This window comes from Marmota monax, unplaced genomic scaffold (genome assembly GCF_021218885.2).
Source record: "Marmota monax isolate L192 unplaced genomic scaffold, Marmota_monax_Labrador192_F-V1.1 WCK01_AAM20220418_F8-fsc00192, whole genome shotgun sequence".
Lineage (NCBI taxonomy): Eukaryota > Metazoa > Chordata > Mammalia > Rodentia > Sciuridae > Marmota > Marmota monax.
The window spans coordinates 1,302,350-1,312,352 of record NW_026693786.1 but is presented as its reverse complement, the minus strand read 5'-3'; positions in this window follow the sequence as shown (position 1 = coordinate 1,312,352).

The following is a 10,003-nucleotide window of genomic DNA, read 5'->3' as shown; positions in this document are numbered from 1 at the left end:
ATAAGAAAACAAATAACCCAATCAACAAATGGGCCAAGGACCTGAACAGACACTTCTCAGAGGAGGATATACAATCAATCAACAAGTACATGAAAAAATGCTCATCATCTCTAGCAGTCAGAGAAATGCAAATCAAAACCACCCTAAGATACCATCCCACTCCAGTAAGATTGGCAGCCATTATGAAGTCAAACAATAACAAGTGCTGGCGAGGATGTGGGGAAAAGGGTACACTTGTACATTGCTGGTGGGACTGCAAATTGGTGCAGCCAATTTGGAAAGCAGTATGGGGATTCCTGGGAAAGCTGGGAATGGAACCACCATTTGACCCAGCTATTGCCCTTCTCGGACTATTCCCTGAAGACCTTAAAATAGCGTACTATAGGGATACTGCCACATCAATGTTCGTAGCAGCACAATTCACAATAGCTAGACTGTGGAACCAACCTAGATGCCCCTCAATAGATGAATGGATAAAAAAAATGTGGCATTTATACACAATGGAGTTATTACACAGCACTGAAAAATGACAAAATCATGGAATTTGCAGAGAAATGGATGGCATTAGAGCAGATTATGCTAAGTGAAGCTAGCCAACCCCTAAAAAAACAAATGTCAAATGTCTTCTTTGATATAAGGAGAGCAACTAAGAACAGAGCAGGGAGGAAGAGCATGAGGAAAAGATTAACATTAAACAGAGACGAGTGGTGGGAGGGAAAGGGAGAGAGAAGGGAAATTGCATGGAAATGGAAGGAGACCCTCATTGTTACACAAAATTACATATAAGAGGTTGTGAGGGGAAAGGGGGGAAAAAACAACAAGGGAGAGAATCTAATAACAGCAGATGGGGTAAAGAGAGAAGATGGGAGGGGAGGGGAGGGGGGATAGTAGGGGATAGGAAACGTAGCAGAATACAACAGTCACTAATATGGCATTATGTAAAAACGTGGATGTGTAACCGATGTGATTCTGCAATTTGTATTTGGGGTAAAAATGGGAGTTCATAACCCACGTGAATCAAATGTATGAAAGATGATATGTCATGAGCTTTGTAATGTTTTGAACAACCAATAAAAAAAAAGAAATTCTTCAGGCAACAAGCAAGTGACCCCAGACAGTAATTCAAATCCACAAGAAAAAAACAAGGAGTAACTGTAAAGGCAATCATGTAGATATTTACAGAAGACAGTATAATTGCATATTTCCTTTCCTTTCTTTTCTTAATTGGCTTATAAAGCAACTGCACAAAACAATATGTATATTATTATTTAGTTGGGGGTGGAAACAAAGCTGTCTTGGAATAATAAATGATACCAGATGATATCTCCAATCCATAGACACAGAAGAAGAGGGGCAAAAACATTATGTAAGGTTATAATATCACAAGTTCTTTGCAAAGGATGTTCCCACCTCACAGCTTTTTTTTACAAAAAAATTAATGATTATTATAGCATTATTGTTGAGTTTTGTAACATATAGATTTGATATGTATAATGATAATAATATAAAAATGGAATGGTGGAAAGGAAATATAAAGGAATAAAATTTCTATATTTCGCTGAAATTAATCAGTATAAATATGAAGTAAGTTCTGATGAGTTAGAACGTATATTGTAAACCCTAGAACAACCACTAAGATAATAACTAGAAAAATATTTAAAATACCATTAAAGGGAACCACATGTTTAAAAAATTCCATGTAATACAAAGGAATGCAATAAAGAAGGGATAGAAAGAAACACGAGACATATAGAAAAATCAAAATAGAAGATGTATATAGATGTGTATCCAACCATATTAATGATAACATTAAATATTAATTCAGCAATCAAAAGGCACAGATTGTCAGGTTGGATTTTAAAAAAGGTTCAGCTATAGTGGTCTGTGGGAGATGCTATTTATATTTAAAGATACAAATAGTTGAAAGTAAACAGATAGGGTAAGAAGATACTCCATGCAAACACCAATCATAGGAGTTGGAGTAGCTGTACTAATATCAGATAAACTTTAAAACAAAAATTACTAGAAATAAACAGGATATTTAATAGTGACTAGAAGGTTCCATCCATCAGAAAGATATAACAACTTTTAACATGTGCCTAAGATCAAAATAGACCAAACACTAATAGAATTGAAGAGAGATGGGCAATTCAACAATAACAGAAAATTCAAAGCCCTACTTTGAATAATGGAAAGAATACCTAAATTTAAAATCATTGAAAGTATACAAAGGATGTTCTGTGATGACAATAAGAATGAAATTACAAATCAAAACAGAAGGAAACTTTGAGACTTCAGAAATACTTGGAAATTAAACAATGTACTTTAAATATAGGTTGAAGAAGAAATCACAAGGGAGAAATAGGAAAATATGTGGAGATTAATAAAAATGAAAGCATAACAAAATCATATGAAATGTAGCCAGAGCTCTTATAAATACATCTATGTTTTCTAAAAAGTATCTCAAATCAATAACCTAACCTTCCACCTTAAGAAACTAGAAGAGCAAACTAAATCCAAAGCAAGCAGTAATAAATAAGTTTTTGGAATGGAGCCACTATTTGACCCAGTCATTCCACTCCTAGGTCTATACCCAAAGGACTTAAAATCAGCATACTGCACTACTGCAGCTACATCAATGTTTACAGAAGCTCAATGCACTATAGCTAAACCAACCTACGTGTCCTTCAACAGATGAATGGATAAAGAAACTTATATGTATACACAATAGAATGTTACTCAGCCTTAAAGAACAGTGAAATCATGGTGTTTGCAAGTAAATGGATGAAAATGGAGAATATTATGCTAAGCGAAATAAGCCAATCCCAAAGAACCAAAGGGTGAATGTTTTCTCAAATGTTTCAAGCTAGAGTCAAGGAAAAAAAATCTTGAAAGCAGTAAAAATGGTTCATCACACAAGGAAACTTTAATATGGTTAACAGGTGAAAGTTGTGGATGCTAATTCACAATGGGGCGGGGGCGAGGGGAGTTAAGGTATATTGGACTAGACAGGGGAGTGAAGGGAGGGGAGGGGGCATGGGAGTAGGAATGATAGTAGAATGAATTGGACATTATTATCCTATGTGCATATATGATTATATGACTTGTGTAACTCTACATCATGTACATCCAAATGCGTAAGAAGTTACACTCCATTTATGCAGATATTTTCAACAAAATACTTTGAGAGTCCTACAACATTTTAAAAGGATTGTACAGCATGACTAAGTGGGGTTTATCCCAGAAAAGCAAAGTTAATTTAGTATCAAAAATCAATGTAATAAATTATTTTTAAAGAATGGTAGAAACTATATGATAATTTCAATAAATTCAGAAAAAGCACTTGACAAAATGCAATGACATCCTTTTATGATGAAAATCTTTAATAGGGCTGGGGTTGTAGCTCAGTGGTAGAGTGCTTGCCTTGCAAGCATAAGGTACTGGGTTCAGTCCTTAGCATCACGTAAAAAAAAATAAACAAAAATAAAGATATTGTGTCCCTCTACAACTAAAAAAATTTTTTTTAAATCTTTAATAAACCCACATAGAAGACACTTTCTCAACCTGACAAAGAAGGGGCATCACTATCAACCTTACAGAAGTAAAAAAAAAAATTCTAATGAATACTATGACTATACCGAACCCATGCATCAATACTTAATGATGAAAAAAACAAATACTGAACTCCTAAGTCAGGAATGGGAAAAGAATATTTGCTCTTACCATTTCTATTCAATATTTTCCTGAATATCCTAAGCCAGGTCAATTGGAGAATAAAAACAAACTTAGAGGACACTGACTTTCTAATTGCAAAACTTATTCCAAAGGCACAGTAATCAAGATATATGTGGTAAGGGCAAAGAATAGAAATGTATATCAGTGGAATAGAATTTAGAGTTCAGTTATAAATGCTTACATTTAGAGTGAGTTGATAAGATTACTGAGCTCATTCAATAAAGAAAGAACATTTTCTTCAACAAAGAGTCCTAGGACAACTATATATCTACTTGCAAGAAATTGAAGATGGACTGTATGCCATATATAAAAATGAACTCAACATGATCATGAGCCTAAATGTAAGAGCTCAAACAACATAAAATCTTAAAATATGGAAGTAAATCTTCATGACCTGGAGTCATGCAATGGTTTCTTGGATTTGACACCAATATCACAAGAGAAAATCATCAAAATTAACAACTTTTGTGCTTCAAATGATACTGTTAAGAAAGTAAAGTCAACCCTTAGAATGGGAGAAAATAATATATCCCATAGGGAGCTGTATCCAGAATGTATAAAGAATATGTAATTATTACTCAAGAATAATAAAAAGTTTAATAACCCAGTAAAAAGGAGGAAGATCTAAATAGGAATTCTCCAAAGAAGACATACAAATGGCCAATAAGCACTTAAAAAGATGCTCAACCTCATTAACCATTAAGGAAATGCAAATCAAACCAATTGGTACCACTCACACACACTAGGGATGGCTCTAATCAGAAAGACACATAATATGGACATGGATAATAATGTGGAAATGTGGAGAAATTGGAACCTTTATGCATTAGTGGTGGGAACATAAAAGTGGTGCAATTGTTTTTGAAAACAAACTGTTCCTCCAAAATTTAAATATAGAGTTACTATATAACACAGACGTTTCACTCCTAGGTATATCATTTGATAATAGAAAAGAATTAAGCTGTATATATGCTATATCATTGCTTAACCTTGTAAACATGCTCAATCAAAGGAACTAGTTACAAAAATCTATGCATTGTATACTTCTGTTCCTGAACCTGCAAAAAGAGGCAGAAGGTAGATTAGTGCTTGCCTAGGGCTGGGGAGTGGGGAGGGAGTGTGTTGTGGAGGATTGGGGAGTTACTGCTAGTTGGCATGGTGTAGGTATGTGGACAATAGCCTGTGTTGCCATGCTTTTCATGGAAAAAATATGTTTTGTACATATCCAGACACGGTGGTATGTTGCTAGTATTTCTGTATACTAAGAACTCATGTCATTGAAGTAAGAAATTGGAATCCTCAAGCAGTTTTTCTTCTAGTTTTAATTATAGGAGTCTCCAGCTGCTATTTCCAAAAGTTCATTTACCGTGCTTAAAATATTTTTAATGATGATGATTTAAAAAAAAGAAAAGAAAAATTTCTACAGATGCTGCCCTTAACTGTAGTCATGAAAAATGAAGAACAAACCCATCTTCCATGAGTAATATCAGGTTGTCTTTAAAGATGAGGGGCTGCATAAATGAGAATGTTATTGTAAATAACATATGAGAATGTTATTGTAAATAACATTCTCATAGAATACATAGAATGTTATTGTAAAGACTATAATCAATAATTTCGTAATTGTATAGAATATAACAGTAGGAGGAAATCTAAGATGGATTAGTCTAGGGATCAACAAACTTTTCCTGTAATGGTACAGATAGTAGATATTGAGACATTGTTGGCCAAATGGTCTTTGTCAAAACTACTTGACTCTGCCTTTGTAGTGCAGATGCAACCCATAAATAATATATAAATGAATGAAAGTGGTTGTGTTCCAATAAAACTTTACTTATAAAAGCATCTTCAGCACCTTCCATTCCCCACATTTCTGTTTAGGTAATTGAGGCACATAGAGAGACAAGTGTCTAGTTCAGTCAAGTTCACAAAGCCTATCAATTGCAGAACTAGGACTAGAGCTCAATTCAGTCCTCTTTTTCACTATGCCATGTTTAAGCAGTCAGAATAGAGGTTTGTTCTCAATAATCTGATCCCATTTCCCCAATTTAAATTTGTCATTCCTTTCAGTCTATTGAAGTAATTGAAATGTATAATAAATGTATTTTTCTGTCTTGGTCACTTTGTACTGATTCTTAAAAATATATAAATTGAGTTTAGTAGCACATTATATAGCATTATATTTTTTTTATATGTATTTAAAGAATTAGGGGCTGGGGATGTGGCTCAAGCGGTAGCGCGCTCGCCTGGCATGCGCGGGGCGCTGGGTTCCATCCTCAGCACCACATAAAAATAAAATAAAGATGTTGTGTCCACAGAAAACTAAAAAATAAATATTAAAAAATTCTCTCTCTCTCTCTCTCTCTCTCTCTCTCTCTCTCTCTCTCTCTCTCTCTCTCTCTCTCTCTCAAAGAAAAAGAAAAGAATGAATATCACATTCCTCTCAGGGAATTTATAGTATAATAGCGAGTATTAATTTTAGAGTGTTTTGAAAGCCAAAACAGCACAAGTCCAGATAACCAGCACAAATAGGAAAAAAATGAATTTGTAACCCAAAGAGCTGTCATAGAACTCTAGCTTTTCCACTGGCTGATTGTAATATCTAATTCCTTAAGCTGACCTAGCTGCAGTTCCCTCCTCTATAAAATGGAGATAATAAACCTTTTTTCATAGAATTCTAGTGAGATTTAAATGAGACAATTAATGTGAGATTACTTGTAAGTTGTGATGTACTATGCATATGAAAGGACTCATTGTTTCCTAGCTAATGAGGAAACAGAGGCCTAATTTTGTGCTGTCTCTACCCTTCCACAAGGTTTGGAGAGGTAGGCAGAAGTAGTCACAGGTAATTTTCTGAGTTGACATGAATGAATGCAGCTGCAAAAGGAAGAAGTGTTCTGTATGAATTTGTGGAATTTATGTACCAGAGTGTGCTAAAAACTGGAAAATACAGAGTAGATGCTGTTGATTTATAGACTAAAAATAGCAATTAGTTTGACAAGATTGTTAATTCAACTAAGGCCATTTGACCCCTCCTAAATTATTTATAAAAGTGATTCTTCATTTATTCAAAGCAATTCTCCTTATGAACATGGCAGTTACCATCTACAGAAATTGCAGGTAATGGATGGTAATCATTTTTTACTTTATTGTACTCAAAAGAGGAGGCTATGATTTGGAGATGGTTTTATTGTGTCTCCTTGAAAGGTCCATATAATTGGAGTCTTAGGTCCCAGGGTGGTGATATTGGGAAGTGTAGTGGAACCTTTAAGAGGAGGGCTTTGTGGGGAGTCTTTAGGTCACTTAGGGCATGAGGTAGTTCTCAGGAGTGGATTGTTGTAAAAGGAACAAGCCCAGCCCTCCAGATCTCTTTGTTTCCTAGATCCAGAAACAAGCTGCTTGCTCCTGCATGGACTTCATCATTACCATCTACTATGATGTGATACAGCCCTCATAGGAACTGAGCCGAAGCAGGTACCATGCCCTTGAACCTCCAAAACTTTGAGTTAAATAAATCTTTTCTCTTTATAAGGTCAGCAGTCTCAAGTATTTCATTGTAGTAATGAAAGCTGAAAATATAGACATTTAACAAGAAAACATATTGAGCTTTAAGTATTAAAAGAAAAATAGTATGTTTGTACTGTCCTATCATAGGTTGAATCTTGTCAAAGCATTCAGGTGTCATACTAAGGTAGTAGTCCCCTCTATGTCACCCCTTAAAATTAGAGCCATGTAAGGCATTCCCAGGCATTCCTTAACTGACATCAAGTTAATATAGCATATGTTGTTTACCTGTTGTAAATGAACCTATATATTGCCATTACATGTTACTTTTACACAACATTAATATCTTTGTACTTCAAATATGTAAGAAGCCTGATTTCCTCCCTGTTTTTGCCTAATCAAATTTAATCTCTGAAGGTGATTTTTCCTATTTTCATTTAATACTTAGTTCTCAGAACATATTCTGATCGCCTTTCTATCTAAAGCCAATCCAAATACATAATGTCTATTAAATAGTCCATAGTCCTGAATTTCTAATTTTTTTCACATTTGTCCTCCTTAATCTATCATATAAATTTTCTGTCCATACATGTTCTCTTCTTTTGTTAATATTTTTAATGCAACACCTTGAACTCATTTTACAATAATAACTGGTACTGAAAAAATGAATTATCAACTCATGTCATGGTCAAGACTTCTCAGAGATACATGAAATCTGTAAATTATTATTAAATCCCATTTCACTTTCTTATCTAACAATCAAATTAATTAACATAAGAAAAATGACTACTTCCCTTTTCACTCTTGTATCTCACTTTAGCTCATTGATAAGAGGGGGTGAGGAGCAAAATGACCAAAGTTCTGAAATCTAGAGGAAGAAGAAAGTTTAGGTGTTCTTAATCTTGGAATCACATTTCCAGCTATGAAATAATGAGGAATTGACTAAGTGAACCCTTAGTTGAACCAGTTGGTTTCTCAGCTGATTTCTCCTCCTGATAAAACTCCAGTAGTAAGGGTTTCTTAAACAGATACAAACATTTTTTGTTCCAAATATGGTAGAATAATGCTCAGCTTGGGGCTGAGCAATTAGGAAAATGCAAAGAACAGCTTTCCAGATTTACTGATGAATGTCCTTTTCAAAACTGATATTTCAGCTTAATTTTGGTTTCTCTAAGTTCCTGGCCATTCCTCATGCTCTGTCTCTGTTAAGGAAAAAAAGAGAAGAACTAAAAGTATAATAATATATTAAAGAAAAACCTTTCTAGTGATTTCAAATGGTTATGCCTGAATATCTAAGAAGCTTACCACACTCCTCTTCATATTTTAAGATTACAGAAAATGCATTAATTTATCACATAACCGATAGCTCAGAGTACAACTAGTTTGTGTAGTCTATCACATCCTCCAGTGTGGCCATTCAAATTTAATGTTTGAAATTATAGGTAGTGTTCTAAGAAGTGATAATTAACATCTATCTCTTAAAAGTAATTGTGCAATTAAACATGGTGGTGCACTCCTGTAATCCCAGCAACTTCAAAGACTGAGGCAGAGAATCACAAATTCAAGGCCAGTCTCAGCAACTTCATGAGACCCTGTCTCAAAAAATAAAAATGCCTGGGGATGTAGCTCAATGATAAAGTGTCTCTGGGTTCAGTTCTCAGTACCAAATAGTGCAAGGTAAGTTCCATATTAATTTATTGGCTCTAACACAGATATGCTAGAGATTTCTAATAAACTCTTTCTGATTGAAAGAAGTTTTCAGACCCTGGTAACTAGGGTTCATGTGAAGTATTTCTAAGTAATATCACTCATTCAATAAAAACATGGAGGAAAATGTGATAACAGACACATGGACACTATGGTCATGTGACTATGGAGGCAGAGATTGAGGTTATGCCTTCATAAACCAGGAAACGCCTTGGGCTACCAAGAAGCTGAAAGAGACAAGAAGGGATCCTGCCCCTAGAAGGATCGTGATCTTACCAACACCTTAATTTTGGACTTCTAGTCTCCAGAATGATAAAATGGAGGTCCAGAGTGATTGAGCAACAAGCACAGTCAGCCATCTAACACTAAGTGGAATCAAGATCCGATACCCATCTCAGCTAATCAATGGATCTGAGTTTTGTGGGAGTCAAAGGGTGATTCTCAGCTCCTTCAACCATGGCTACATATCTGAAGAACCCAGGGAGAATGAAGAACCTCAGTCTAATGGGTGACAATTTACAAGGATTTGGTCAGGATCTGAGCAGAAACCACTTGAAGATTCTGTTTTCATTCGATTCAGAGGACATCATACTATAAAGCTTAATTAGGTTACATAATGATGAGGGTAAGAGATCATCAATTAAAATGGGTGATCTAATGTCTTCCCTTGGACTTTATTACATTTAATATTTTGATCCAGTCACTTGTCTATACAATTTAGCTCTCCTAAGACAATAAAGCCCAAAACAACCAAGACAAAATGACTGACTTTCCAAATGTTAGCTTAAATCTGTTTTCACAAATTCTCTTACTAAAACTATGTGGAGCTACTTCTCCATATCTGGCCTCATAGCATTTTAATGTTCAGTAAAAGAATTAAAATAAGGTTCATTATCATACTATGTATTTGTGGAAGGTAAGAAATTTATAATAAGATTTACACTTGCCAAGTAGCCTAATTAATCCTACCTTATCCTCTTCTATGTTCAGGTTTGAATATGGCTGTGCTAATCAAGCCTGTGGAACTTGTTTTTATCAGCTGGGGAAATTTCCCAGC